Below are 15,054 nucleotides of genomic sequence, written 5' to 3' on the forward strand. Positions count from 1 at the left end.
TGGGAGATAAAGGACCTTGCCTGTCTTTTACAAGATTTTTCTTGTGACTACAAGTGATCTGGGTATTTTCGTATCTTTCTTTAATTCTCAAATTCTCTGAAATGTTCATGTTTGCCTCCCCCCCACCCCCCCACCCCAAAAAGATGTTAGTTCTTCAACATACAGAATATAAGAAGACACGAGTTAACCTTAGTGGGCATTTGCTCAAGGTCAAAGCTGCTCCAGCAGGGGGAGCATCGGTCAGTGAGGGTGTGGAGAAGAGCAAGTAGCCTGCAGGATGGCCACGGTGACCCCTCTGGTCCCTAGGTCACAGGGATTCTTCTCTGCAGCAGGCCTCACCCAGTCACTTTTGGCCGAGGCCTAGAGCCCTGGGCTCCACCATGAGCACATTTCCCAGGCCTGCCTTGGAGCGTGATGTGCACCCGAGGCGGGGACACTTCACATGAGGCCCTCTGTCAGTTAGCAAGACAGTTCACTGCAAGTGTGATTTTGGTGTTTCATGTGTGTGTTAGTCTGTGAGAGCTGTTGTAACAAAACACCACAGATTAGGCTGCAAGGTCCAGATGAAGGTCCCAGTGGATACAGCTCCCAGTGAGAAAGGGCTCCCTGGTTGGCAGACAGTCGGCCGCCTTCTTGCTGACCTCATGTGACCTCACATGGTGGAGAGACAACTATGGTCTGTCTTCCTCTTCTTCTAAAGGCACTCGTCCCATCATGGGGCCCCCCATCATGCCTTCCCTAAACCTAATTACTCCCGAAGGACCTGCCTCCCACTACCATCACACTGGGGTCTGGGGCTGAATATGGGGGGCAGAGGTAAGGGGTACACAACATTCAGTCCATGACAACCTACACTCACCCCTCCCTCTAGGAGAAATCACATAGTCGTTCCCCTCCTTCTCCCCCAGACAGGAATGCCTCCAAGTACATCACTTACAGACTCATCGATGCCTTCTTGTCTGGGGTCTCAGCCATCTGCTTACTGCATCCATCACCTTGCTCATTTATTCATTGAACAACAGACAAGATAAGGGGAAATGCTGTGGTCCTAGATCGCGAGCCCCATGCCCAGGGCAGGGCTACGCCTTGGTCATCATTTTACCCCCACTGCCAATCTCAGGGCCTGGCTCTGCACTGTGCATTAGGACCCCTCTGGTGGATGGTGGAGTGAGGCAGAGAAACAGCCTGGCATGAGAGACAGCCTACACATCAAGGGGCGTGAAGAGGCGAGACTGGAACACAGGACCAGAACCAGATAATGAGGACCCCGAAATGTCAAGCCTCTGGCTTTGTATCTGGAGACCAATGGACTGTTCCTTTGAGCAGGGAAGTCACAGTCTCCAAATGACTTTGGAAAGAGCCATCCGGGAGCCCAGAGAAGGAAGGGCTGGAAGGGGAGGCTGGAGACTAGGACAACCAGGAGGAGTCTTGGGGTTGCTGGGGTTACCCAGCATTTTGGGTTGTTCTGCACATCTGTCTCCTGGTGAGCATTTGAACCCAGCACCACACAATGCCTGGCCCGTGGCCGGTGCTCCACGGAGCTGAGGAGAGGGCAAGGTCCACCCGGGCCCTTCCTGCAGAGAGCCACAGGTGCCTGCCCCGGTCAAGACCCTTGATCAAGGCTGCCCACACCCTGCTTTCTGTCCAAAGGGCACATCCCAGCAGCACCCGCAAGGCCCCAGTGGAGGGCCACTCCCGGTCCAAGTCTTCAAGGCTATTGGGACACCTGGTGGCTCAGGGGTTGAGTGTCTGCCTTCGGCTCAGGTTGTGATCCCGAGATCCGGATTGAGTCCCACATCGGGCTCCCTGCATGGAGCCTGCTACTCCCTCTGCCTCTCTCTCTTCCTCTCTCTCTCTCTCTCTCTCTGTCTCTCATGAATAAATAAATAAAATCTTAAAAAAAAAAAAAAAAGAAAAAAAGCTGTGTCAGCATTAGCTGAGCAAAGGGAGGAGGTGAAAGACCTGGCACCGACGGGCTGCTCGAACCAAGGTCAGGGTGCAAGGACGATGTGACGGAGACATACAGCCAGGAACAAGTGCTCGTGTTGGAGGGAGGCCAGGGCCCCATCAGGCAGCTGTGCACCCCCTGAGGAGGAGCAGGGGCTTCATCTCGCGGTGCTGGGGTGCTGGGGCTGAGGGGCCATTCCAGAAGGGTCCATGTTGATGGATTTGGATGTGGACAGGCCACCCGGGCAGCGGTGTGGAGGTGGGATAGAGGCAAGAAGCTTGAGTGTGAGCTGTTGCAATTACCTGGGTAAGAGGAGCCTGAGGTGAGGAAGGAGGAGGAAAAGACCCCCCACCACCACCCCAAATTTAGGAGCCAAACCAGGAGGAGCAGGTGATGACACAAGAGGGAACATGGGGAGCTGGTTCGCCCCTGCTCTTCCCCGCTGGGCTCTGGTGATGCTGGGGGGACCCTGCACACCCCCTTGCCCACGCTCGTTGAGGCTGGTCTGCTGTTGGGGCCTGGGGTCCACGGGGTCCATGATGCCCCAGCGGGGGCCGGCCTGCAGCCAGGGACCCAAGAGCCGGGCCTGGAACCCGGCAGCACCCTGGAGCCCCCCGATTCTGCTGACTGCACCCCTTGCCCTCGGGTGGGTCCTCCGTCTCCTATGTTCTCCATTCCCCGAAATGCCCCGGGGGGTGTGCGGGGGGCTCTTCTCTAATCGGCCCTGACTGCTGGCGGGAGGGGCCCCTCGGTGCACAGGCTCCGAGCGGGAGGGTGGGCGGTGAGGACCCAGAACCCAGATGGGTCCTGTGAGAAGTTAGGAGGAGAGAGGAAAGGGAGAGAGCGGGTGCGGTGGGGTGGAGTAGGATCAAGGAAGATTTTGCTTGTTTTTTTTTTTTTCTTTTCATCTTCTGTGGGTTTTGAGGTAGGGAGAGCCAGAGCAGGCTGACATGGGGGGGCCGGGGGGCTCAGCCTGGGTCCAGGGGCACCCTGCCCTCTGGCTGCACAGCCCCTCCCCTGCAGCAGCCCCCAGCACCCCTGCCCTGCTGTGCCCTCTCCCCGCTGCTGCACTTAGTATTTTATGGGGGGTTGTCCCCTGGAATGGAACCCACCAAGGCAAGGATTTTTCTTTTCTTTTTTTAGATTTTATGTATTTATTCATGAGAGACACACAGAGAGGCAGAGACACAGGCAGAGGGAGAAGCAGGCTCCATGAAGGGAGCCCGATGCAGGACTCGATCCCAGGACCCCGGGATCATGACCTGAGCCCAAGGCGGACGCTCAACCCCTGAGCACCCCCAGGCGCCTGGATTTCTCTGGCTGGTTCGTGCTGTATCCCCAGCCCCCAGCTGCGGCCTGGCACCTGTCGGGGTTTGACTGCAGTCTGTTGAATGAAGAACCGGTGAAGAAGCGAGTCCTGCGCGAGCTAGTGGGCCTCTGACTGAGCAGCGGGGAGTCAGGGCCCCGGAGGGGAGGAGGGATGAGGAGGAAGGGGTGTGGGAAGCGGGCAGCGAGGCCGGGCGGAGGCTGCAGGTGAACTGGGAAGGGGGCTTCGGGACCACAGGCCGGCAGGGGGAGGGCAGGGGTGTGCGGGCAGAGGGGAGGGGCACCCACATGCAGGGGAGGTGCGGGGTCTGGCCTCGGGAGGAGGTGCCCGGTGTGAGGCCAGCAGGGGAAGGAGGCCCGAGCGGCAGCTGGAGTTGCTGACCCCGGGGCCAGAGGCGCCAGGCTGGAAGGGGCCGACCCCGTGGACGTGGCCAGGACTACCTCGCAGCGGCCCGGCCCGTCAAGTCCGGCCCACCCAGGAGGCCAGGCACAACTCTGGCCCGTTGTGGCCCCTTGGCCTTGTGGTGCAGGTGGCAGACGGCAAGTCCCCGGAACCCAGGGGACCCAGGGGCGCACGGACCAGAGTCGGGGGGTGGCTCAGTCAGTGAAGCGTCTGCCTTCGGCTCAGGTTGTGATCCCAGATCCTGGGATCCAGCCCCTGGATTCGGGCTCCCTGCTCCTCAGAGAGTCTGCTTCTCCCTCTCCCTCCCACTCAGGTCTCTCTTTCTCTCTCAAATAAATAAATAAAATCTTTTTTAAAAAAAAAAAAAAACACTGCAAATTGAATGACTCATAACCCAATTTATTCTTTTTTTTTCTTTTTTCAATTTTTTTAAACTTAAATTCACTTAATGAACATACAATGCATTATTAGTTTCCGAGGCAGAGGCCAGGGATTCCTCCTATGTCACATCCCGTGCCTTCCTTCATGCCCGTCACCCAGTGAACCCGTCCCCCCACGCCCCTCCCCTGCAGCGACCCTCAGTTTGTTTCCCATGATATATGGGATTTAAGAAACAAAACAGAGGAGCTTAGGGGCAGGGAGGGAAAAATAAAACTCAGTTTATTGTTATAGCTCTGGAGGCTAGGGATGGGGAGCACGTCTCTCGGGGCTGAAGCCAGGGTGACCCCGGGGCTGGCTCCTTCTTCGGGAGAACCTGCTCCCTGCCTGTCTCTCTTCTGCAGTCAGCGCCCCCCTGCTCCCACTATTCAGCTGACGGCGCTCCCGTCTGAACCAAGGGGGAACTAGATCTCCTGGGTCGTCGTGAGGGACATTTAGAACTAGTGACACAGCTGCCCCACCACACGGGAGGAGGGACCCCGGGTCTTCCTGCCCCTGGGTCTCCAGCTGGGAGCACCCTAGAGGACACGGGACCCCAGGCCTCCCTGCGGTGCCTCTCAGCACCCCAAAACCAAGCCCATTACTGCACCTGGGAGCCCGAGGGAGGCCGGTCCACTCAGACCAGCTCTAGGAGCGGCGGGGTGGGCGTGAGGACCCCCACAGCCGGGGGGTGCCCAGTGCATCTCCATCGGGGTCCCGGGCTGAGTTACATTGGTTCTGACCCCACACAGGCTGACCTCTGGCCCGAAGGTGGATCCGGGGCCCAGGGTGCTGGGGATGCAAGACTGACCCGGCACTGCGGGGGTGTTTAGGTCGGGAGGTGGGAGACTGGGGTGGAGGCCAAGTCCATCCCTAGAGGGCCTCGGGGTCCAATGGAGAGGTTGAAATCGAGAGGTTTAGAACAATTGAGGCTTTTTTAAAAAAGAGTAATAGTAGTTGTGTTTGGTTTTTTTTTGAGTGATCTTAGTGTGCAGAAAACAGTGCAAAAAGCACACAGTTCCCGTGTCCCCCTCGCTCCCACCACTCTCTCCAGTTGCTAACAGAGGGCCCTGCCGTGGTGCAGCTGTTACAACCGACGGACCGATGTTCGTGCGTTGCTGACGAGAACACGTGGTTTACTTCAGGGTCCCTCCCGGTGTCCCGCATCCTAGAGGCCTGGACGACCGTCCGATGTCGTGTGTCTACCGTGACCGCATCCCGCAGCGTGCTCACGGCCTGCAGCTCCTCCGCCCGTCGGCACCCACCGAACCGCCACTGCCTTTCCCGGAGGGCCGGGTACTTGGAGTCACACGGTCGCAGCCCGGAGGACTTCCGAAAGGAGAGATTTTAGGAGGACGGTGGAGGCGGTGGCCACAGAAGGGACTGGGACGGAGGGGCTGGAGGCCAAGAGACGGACGAGGAGCTTGTGGGACAAAGCAGGTGACAAGAGCCCTGGTGGGGGAGGCGCTGGAGCAGGGGTGAGTGGAGCCGGCTCGGTGGGAGGGGTGCGGGGGGGGCAGCTGTGGGTTCGGCCTTCACCCCAGATGCCCAGACCATGGGTCCATCAGATGATGGGGTGGGGCCGGGTGGTCACCAGGGTCCTGGGGGCTCCAGACCTGCTGCTTCCGGCCTGTCTGCTGAAAGCCCACTGCACGGGGCCCAGTGCAGCCCCCGGAGCACACGGCCTCGTTGAAACCTGACCACAGGGGATCCCTGGGTGGCTCAGTGGTTTAGCGCCTGCCTTTGGCCCAGGGCGCGATCCTGGAGTCCCGGGATCAAGTCCCACGTCGGGCTCCCTGCATGGACCCTGCTTCTCTCTCCTCCTGTGTCTCTGCCTCTTTCTCTCTCTCTCTCTTTCTCTATCATAAATAAATAAATAAATCTTAAAAAAAAAAAAGAAAAAAAAAGATACCTGACCACAGCCCCGCCCGGTAGGCACTGCTACCCCATTTCACAGACTAGGAAACTGAGGCCCAGGAAGTTGCTCCAGCCGGCAGGTGGGTGAAGCCAGCCAGGGTGGGCTGCTGAGCCCAGGGCCACGCTCCGCGTGCTCCAGTGCAGTCTCCTCGTGGTCGGGCCTGAGCCTGTGGGGGAGACGGTCACACAAGGAGGTGCCCCAGGGCGGGGCTGTGGGGCCAAAGGAGGAGCCGAGGGCGAGGTCAAGCCTCCCTGTTCCCACAGCCGCCCTGCATCTGGGCCGCGGGAAGAAGCCCTTCCCCCTGTGCTGAGCGCCCCTTGACTCAGGCTGGCTCTGTCGCTGCTGGTGTGGACGAGCAGCAGGAAAGCAGCAGGGGGGTGGCAGATGGGAGAGCTGAGGGTCCCGTGGGGAATCCCTAGACTGAGGTCTCCAGGTGAGCTCCCCAAAAGCCACCCTCAGACAGGCCTGGTTCCGCTGGGCGGGACAGTTTTTATTTTCCCTCTCGAGCAGTCGCCGGGCCTGGGCAGCTCCCCTCCATTCTCCAGGTTCTCTGAATCCTGCAAGTCTACCCGCTGCTAATAACAGTAGGTCTGCTGTGTGGACGGCCGACCTGTGCTGGCCTGTACCTCGCACAATTATGACCTGCACTTTATGCTGGTGAAAACCGGGGCTCAGAGAAGCTGAGTGACCTGCCCAGAGTCACCTGGAGAGTAAGTGGAGCGGGCAGGATTGGAACCCGGGGCCGTCCGACCAAAGCACCCTTCCCCTCAGCCACCCCTCAGCCCGTCCTCCTGAGGGGGCACGCCGCCACTCTTGCTGGCCTGACACACGCACGTAGAACTGACTTGAGTCTGGGTCTCCACCAGTCTTGAAAACCAGCCTGTCCAAGCGTCCTACTTAAGAGAGAAGTCAACTGCTGTTGACTTATGTAGGCAGCATAACAGAGATTCACATCTTTCTAGCACTTTCCATAACTGCTTTCCATGCTTGATCTCATTTGAGCCTCATGAAAACTATTCAAAAGGATTCAAAAGGCCAAGCACCTTGCCCAAGACCACAGGACAGCAAGGAGGACCACGACCCAGGTCTGACTTCTCATTCTGGCCTCCTTCCACCGTACCCCACAGCTCCGGGGGGTCCCCTGGGGAGTTGTTTCCCAGTGAAATGAGCTGCCAGCATCCCAGCTGGAGCCCAGTCTTGGCCAGGCTATGGCCCCACTGCCACCTGACAAGCGCAGGGGCCCGTCCCAACAAGACTCAGGTCCTTGTGGAGACAACCGTGCAGTGACGAGCTGCCCAGACGAACCTGCCAGCACCATCCGAGGCACAGAGGGTTGGCTCCGGGGCTGGGGGCTGGGCTTTCTTCCTTCCTGTGGCGCCTGGGCTCCCCATCTGGCTGTTAAGGCCAAATTTCAGCTCCAAGTAAAGATGCGTCTGAGGTATAAACCTTTGAAGATGCAGGTTCTTAATGAAAATGCCGAGAGAAGCCAATTAGAGTGGCATGAACAGTCATCACTCTAATAAGGGTAATTGAGTTGGATTTATTATAGCTGACGACGGGCTTCCCCCCCTTAAGTGAAGAAAATAATTTACTGATATTAAAACATGGTTTAAATTTTCCTTCACATCCCTGGGAAATGGCGTGGTTTCTGGAACTTCAGCTCAAATGTGTGGCTGGCAGAAAACAAGACAAAGCCACCTTTAGCAACTTCATTTTCTCAGGTGGGAGCTCTTCTCGGTGGAAGCACAAGCAAGCAAGTGAACCAGAAGGGTTTGGGAGGCAGAGAGGCTAAGTGAGAAGAGTCCCACAGAGATTGGGTAGTGGCACTCTATCATTTACTGGCTGTGTGACTTAACACGTTCCTCAGCCTCTTTGAGCCTTAGTTTCTTCATCTGTAGGATGGGATAATATTACTAACACTGCAGGGTTGTTGGGGAAATTAAATTAAGCTAAATTACATTAAATTTAATTAAATAAGGTATATAATATGTCTGGCAAGTGGTAGGCACTCAATAAATGTTAACAATCTTCCCTAATAGTAGGGAGCTATCTGTGGAAAGAGCCCAGGGCTCTAAAAGGCCTGCCATAGCCTTTTTATTTATTTATTTTTTTAACAAGATAAAAGTTTATTTTTCTGTCACGTGAAGTTCTACTGGCAAGCAGTCCTGGGCTGACAGGGTGATTTCATAATCTGCAGGAATATCATCCCCCTTTTTCTTGCTGTTCTGCTATCCTTGCAGGAAGCTCTCACCTCCTGGCTCAATGTGGCTGCCAAGCTCCAGCCACCATGTCTTATTTCCAGGTAGCGAAAATGAGTAAGGAGCACTGTGGGGTTCTCTGCCTCTCTTTAAAGAGCACTTCTTGGAGTCACACACAACACTTTAGCTCACCGACCTTTAGACAGAATTTGTCACATGGCCCCACTCAGCAACCAGGAATTCTGAAGGAACACCGGGGTGTGTGGGGGGGAATAGGCCATCTCTGCCCAATTTTGCCATCTGACACATTGTCATGTAGGTTGATAGAATAATACACATAAAACTTTTTCTTTTTTAAAAAAAACTATTTTATTTATTTATTCATGAGAGACACAGAGAGAGAGGCAGAGACACAGGCAGAGGGAGACACAGGCTCCATGCAGGGAGCCCGATGTGGGACTCGATCCCCGGTTTCCAGGATCACGACCTGAGCCTAAGGCAGATGCTCAACCACTGAGCCACCCGGGCGCCCCACTGAGTGGCATTTTTTATTTGGATATTTATTTGCCAGCGGGGATTTACCAGGCTGGGCACCATGGATAACTTAACCTCTCTAAAAATATGGGCTTAAATTAAGGGAATTCATAATTTTGCTCTTGGATGATGTATACCAATGTGGGAGATTCCACAGAATATTATATTCAGTTAAAAAACAAAAACAAAAACGGGATCCCTGGGTGGCTCAGCGGTTGAGCGTCTGCCTTTGGCCCAGGGTGTGATCCTGGAGTCCCGAGATCGAGTCCCACGTCAGGCTCCCTGTGTGGAGCCTGCTTCTCCCTCTGCCTGTGTCTCTGCCTCTCTCTCTCTCTCTCTCTCTCTATCTCTCTCTGTCTCATTAATAAATAAATAAAATCTTAAAAAAAAAAACCCTAGTATATGAAAGAGCAGGTGGTGTGACCCAGTTACACCCACTTTCGAAAGTCACGTTTATACACTGAGAAAAGCCTAGAACAAAACAGGCCGCCAAGCAGCTCCTAGGATTGCTCAGATGCGTGCTTATGAGAGATTTCTGTCTTCTTCATGGACTTTGCTCTATTTCCCCAGCTTCTCACGTTACAGACACGTACTAGTTAGTGTTCAGCGCACGGGATCCAGGCCACGGCCAGGCAGGAGGAGGCGGCCTGTACCTCCGCGCCCTGGGCTGACTTTCAGGCCTGGGACAAGCCCCAGGGGCCCCCGCTGCCTTGTGCCAGCCGGACCAGGAGCACAGCGGCACCGGGTCACGGGAGGCCACACGCGTGGCCAGCGTCCCTCTGCCAGGTTCGCAGGAAGGAGCCCTACACCTGGGCCGCGCGCCTGGAGGCCGACTGACATCTCAGACACGGCAGGTTAGCAAGCAGGACCTTGTGCTAAGTGGTTTCTCCATTTTCCCAGACCCCGGGCAGGAGCATCCCCTCCCGAGAGCTGTGCTCTGCTCTGTCCCCGAGCCGGCCGTATGGGTTCTCACGGACTCGCACAGGGCCCGGGGCTGGGACACAGGGGGCCCCGCTGGGCAGCCCGACACCGGGTGGGGATGGTGCCAGAGGGCTGGGCTCTGGATCCAGCTCCGGGCCTCAGTCTCCCCACCTGTACAGCGGCAGGATGAGGCTACGCTTCCCTGGCTCTTCCTGCTGAGACGGCGCAGGCCTGTCCCTGGGGTCAGAGTCACTAGATTCAGAGCCAGAGCCCCTGGCCGCTCCGGGGTGGCCACTCGCCTTCGTTTAGCTGGAAGAGCTACTTGGTCACCCTTCTGAGCCCCTTCTCTTTTTTTTTAAGATTTTATTTATTTATTCATGATAAACATAGAGAGAGAGAGAGGCAGAGACACAGGCAGAGGGAGAAGCAGGCTCCATGCAGGGAGCCCGACACGGGACTTGATCCTGGGACTCCAGGATCGTGCCCTGGGCCAAAGGCAGGCACTAAACCACTGAGCCACAGATCCCCTTCTGAGCCCCTTCTTAACTGACGTTTCTCCAACTGTGAAGGACACACTTCCATTCCCCTCAGCCAATTCTCGTGGCCTGCGTCTCTGCATACCCTGCGCCCAGGGGTGCGGTGGGTCCGGTGCTCTGGAGAAAGTGGACAGATCACAGAGGACCAGGGTGCGGCCGAGGTAGCGCCACCCAATCTGTGAAGCAGGTGCTTCTGCACCTGCTGGGCAGTGAACGCCCCCTGACCAGCTCAGTGAGTAGAGGAGCCCTTGGCACCCAGGGGCAGAGGCGTCCTTCCCCAGCAGGCGTGCAGCTGGGGCGGGTGCGGGCAGCCCTGCTCCTGGGGCCACCGGGCCCAGGCCTCAGGAACCGGCCTCCATGCTCTGGCTATAACCTCTGATGCACAGATGAGGACGGGGGTAATAAAGACAACCCTGCTCGTGCTTTCACTGTCTCTCAAATAAATAAATAAATCTTAAAAACAAAAAAAAAGGACAAAACACACTTTGGGAAAAAAACAAGCCAAGGGACATGAGCCTTCAAGTAGGGTATGGGGGGTGGCATTTGGGGAGGCCCCATGATGGCTTCAAGGTCTAAGAAGCTCCTAAGGCTCTGTGATGTGCACTGTGGTGTAGAGCTAACCCTCAGGTCCTCGGGGGCTTGTGGGTAATGGGTGGAGGGCAGGGTGGGCCCAGGGGCTCTCCCCCTCCCCTTCCCCATCCCCTCTCTCTCCTCTCCTCTCCAGCAGATTCCCTGATCCTACCAGTCCACTCAGGCCAAATTCCCTTCTTCTCTCCGTCTTTCCAGCCCAGAACCCCTGGCCACTGCCAGGCTCAGGGACAGACTGCCTACCTCTATCCTTGGGGACAGAATACCTGCCTTACCTGCCCTCACCTCCTCCCTGTCGTGCTGCCAGGAGTGTGTCCTTCCCGGCCTCCCCACATCTGTTCCTTTAATTTACTCAAGGTATTCCTGCCAGACTCAGTTTCTCCTGTGCTCACCGGCCAGCTGGCTCCTGCAGACGCAGGTCCCCAGGTCCGGGCTCTCCTCCTGGCAGTGCAGCCCTGCACCCTGGGCCCCACCCCACCCTCTCTGTGGCCCCCAGTCCTGCTCCTTTCACAGAAACCCCCCCCCCCCCATCCCGGGTCACACTGGTCTCCGGCTGCCCAGAGCCCTACTGCGGGGTGTCCTGCATTTGCCTCTGGGTCTCATCCCCACTGTGCTTCCCGGGTGCTTCTCTGCTTTCCAGAACATGTGGTTAGTGAAGATGAGGCCATGTTGGGGTATGTAGGCCCATAATCCAATGTGATTGGTGTCCTTATAAGAGAGACAAACACACAGGGTGCAAACAGCATGGGACGACAGGGGCAGAGATTGGAGGGATGCATCCAGAAGCCAAGGAATGCCAAGGATTGCCAGCAACCACCAGAAGCTGGTAGAGGCAAGGGAGCTGGACTTCTCCAGGTTTCAGAGCGAACGCGGCTCGGCCGGCACTGTGATTTCGGCCCTCTGCCCTCCAGAAGCATGAGACAATAAATTAGGTTGGTTTGAGTCAGCAGCCCCAGGAAACTAAAGCAACTGGCCACAGGGCTTCCCTGGAAGGACACGGCGTCAGCCTGGTGGCAGGAGCTCGAGCACCGGGAGCGGGAGCCATCTGCTCATTCACCTTACCTGTGCCATCGGGACCTTCCGAAGGCCGTACCTGCCGCCTCCCCTGGTCATTAGCTGCGCTGGACACACCAGCCCGTGGCTTGATGGCTCACCCCACACTCAGTCCGGGACGTCTAACTCAAGTTCACAGTCACTTGGTATCTTCCACGGCCGACGTTCAGCCCGGGAGCTGTTTCTCAGTGAAGGACCATTACTCGCTGTTGGGAGTGTGGCTCTGCTGTGCAGCTGGGCGTCTGTGCTGCCAACCCTTCCTCGGGGCTGGCCTGGGTCCTCTGGTCCATCACCTTCTGGTCTGGCATAGACACTCAGGGCACCCTGGGCCTCGGGGTGGAGGAAGGGCTGCATAGGACACTGTTTACTCTCCAGACAAGTGTTGTGGATTCTTTTTTTTTTTAAGATTTTTTTTAAAGATTTATTTATTTATTTATGATAGACACAGGGAGAGAGAAAGAGAGGCAGAGACACCGGCAGAGGGAGAAGCAGGCTCCATGCCGGGAGCCCGATGTGGGACTCGATCCCGGGACCCCAGGACCACACCCTGGGCCAAAGGCAGGCGCAAAACGGATGAGCCACCCAGGGATCCCCACTTTTTAAAAGATTTTATTTATTTATTCACGAGAGACGCACAGAGAGAGGCAGAGACACAGGCAGAGAGAGAAGCAGGCTCCATGCCGGGAGCCCGATGTGGGACTCGATCCCAGGACCCCGGGATCACGACCTGGGCTGAAGGCAGGTGCTCAACCGCTGAGCCACCCAGGCGTCCCGGGAGTTGTGGATTCTTTGCTCCACATCAGGGGCCCAGCTCCCTGCACCGAGGCCGGAATCAGCTAGAAAGACTTCACTTGCTCTCGCCACAAAGGAGATGTAATACCTGTTGTCTCCAGAATCCACAGGGGCTCACCATGCTTTGCGCCCCTTTCTCAGTGAAGACTCCAGGGTTCATTTTGCAGGGGAGATGCCAGGCAGTCCCAGGAACTCTGCTCAGGCAGGAGGGGTTTATCATCCCCTCGGGCGCACAGGTGTCTTGCTGACCTGTTTGGACGATCCCGGTACTTTCCGCTTGGCAGGTGCCTGCTGCGCGCTGTTATCCGTGTCACGGTCCAGCCTGAGGTCTTCTGCGACGATGAGGGGTTCGAGTCCCGGTGGATGATGTTGTATAGCAGGGAACCAGAGGGCAACCCTGCAGCGCCAGAACTCTGCAGGCCCGGCCAGGTAACGAGCCACCTGGTGCCGGCTGCCTGTGGGGCTGCAGCGCGCCTTTCCCGCATCCATCGCTGCTCAGAGGTGTGATCACTGCCCATTTTTGCTCCAGCAAAGAGGCCCCGGGAGAGCATGGCTGCAGGTGGAGACCCCACCCAATTAAGCTTCGGCAAATCCCCTGCAGTGCCCTGGGACCCTTAGGTCGCTGCGAAGCCCAAACCAGATAGAATTTCAATCACTGTCTCTGTCTTTTTGAGGCTCGACGTTAAAGACGGTATCTCTGATTTCCACAGGGATGTGGCAATGCTTTGACACTTTTTGCAAGGAGAGGGATCTTCGGAGACATCCGCTTTGCTGGGTTTTACTGTGAGCTGGGAAGCCAGAGCCAAACCAGCCAAATAGCCCAGAAATTCCCCCAAGGCCCAGAGTCCTGAATCCACAAGGCCCATGTATGATGGAAGCTTTCAAAAATATGTTTTATCCTGACTCCTGTAAACCAGGGTCCAGACCGGTGGGCCGTAGCCACTAGACCCTACTAACGGGTCCTTGGTCATTAGAGCTCAGGATTAGTGTCAGATAATCCCCCCAAAGTGTTGGTGCTTCGTTGCCCACTCCATGGTTCCCCGTTAGGGCCACAGGTCGCTCGGGAGGCGGTTGGGCAGGTTTACAACGTTAACCTGTAGTGTCACTGACCTGCAGTGTTAACTCTGGGAACTTCCTCAAGAATTCCAGGAACTCTGAGGCCTTCGGGGTGGAGGAAGCACCGTGACTCTCCACCCTGAGGAGTCAGGCCGGGTCTCTGCTTGTGGGGCTGGAAGTTTCTTCGGTCATATGGATCAAGGAGGCTGGACTTTAGCACCAGTTTGTGTACTTAGGTCCTGGGACTCCTGTGATCAGTGGAAGACTTCTGCAGGCCGGCCCCGTGATCGCCACTTGGTCCTGCTGCACATCTCAGGAAGACGTCCCCTGGCCCCTCAGGGTTCCCATCACCCCCTCTGAAATCAGAGAGCCCTTCTCAGGGCAGCAAACCTTAGGCTGTCCCAGCAGCCCCTGGGGATGGAGAGGGTGGATATTCACTTCATCTCTCTTCAAGGACACTGGTGATAACCTTGACAACTCCTCTCAAGCAGGTAAAGGGACTGTGTCCACCTGGAGGTGAGGGGGGGGCAAGGGGTGGAGGAGGGGACCGGTGTTGTGGATTCTTTTTTTTTTTTTAAGATTTTATTTATTTATTCATGAGAGACACACAGAGAGAGGCAGAGAGAGGAAGAGGAAGAAGCAGGCTCCATGCAGGGAGCCCGACATGGGACTCGATCCCGGAACCCCGGGATCACGCCCTGCGCCGAAGGCAGGTGCTCAACCGCTGAGCCACCCAGGCATCCCCGGAGCTGTGGATTCTTTGCTCCACATCAGTGCAAGGAACCTCGGAAAGCTTCCTTTCCTTTATCTTGGGCTCGCACCGAGTCCACGTTCCGGTCCGTGGCTGAGCCAACAGCCCCACTCTCAGCTCACTCCCTGCGGGTCTCCCGAGTTTCGCTAAGTGCAGCTGTACTAATAAAATCAGCGCTAATATTCTCAAATCCATTCTCACATAGATTCCCTGAGTTTGGGATTAAATAAACAGGCAAGGGATCCCTGGGTGGCGCATCGGTTTGGCGCCTGCCTTTGGCCCAGGGCGCGATCCTGGAGACCCGGGATTGAATCCCACATCGGGCTCCCGGTGCATGGAGCCTGCTTCTCCCTCTGCCTGTGTCTCTGCCTCTCTCTCTCTGTGACTATCATAAATAAATAAAAAAAATTTAAAAAAATAAAAAATAAATAAATAAATAAACAGGCAAATACTGGGGGTTTGGGTAGGGGAAGGTACATACCCTCCTGTTTCCTGAGGATTGGGCTCCTCTCTGTCATCTTGCATGGTGACAGGTGGACAGGCGACAAGGGCTGCCGAGTGAGGAGGAGATGAGAGGTCCAGCTTTATCAGCTGGGAGGGGGCTTTGTGGGCT

The 15,054-nt window shown here is 56.5% G+C and overlaps 1 long non-coding RNA gene across 1 annotated transcript; it reads left to right on the plus strand.

Annotated features, from left to right (window-relative positions):
* Window positions 1–9,360: 9,360 nt before the first annotated feature.
* Window positions 9,361–14,175, plus strand: LOC125752812 (uncharacterized). Its single transcript, XR_007403187.1, has 3 exons — window positions 9,361–9,598; window positions 12,919–13,063; window positions 13,927–14,175. It is a non-coding gene; the product is annotated as an uncharacterized LOC125752812 (long non-coding RNA).
* Window positions 14,176–15,054: the final 879 nt, after the last annotated feature.

This window comes from Canis lupus, chromosome 17 (assembly GCF_003254725.2).
Source record: "Canis lupus dingo isolate Sandy chromosome 17, ASM325472v2, whole genome shotgun sequence".
Taxonomy (NCBI): Eukaryota; Metazoa; Chordata; class Mammalia; order Carnivora; family Canidae; genus Canis; species Canis lupus.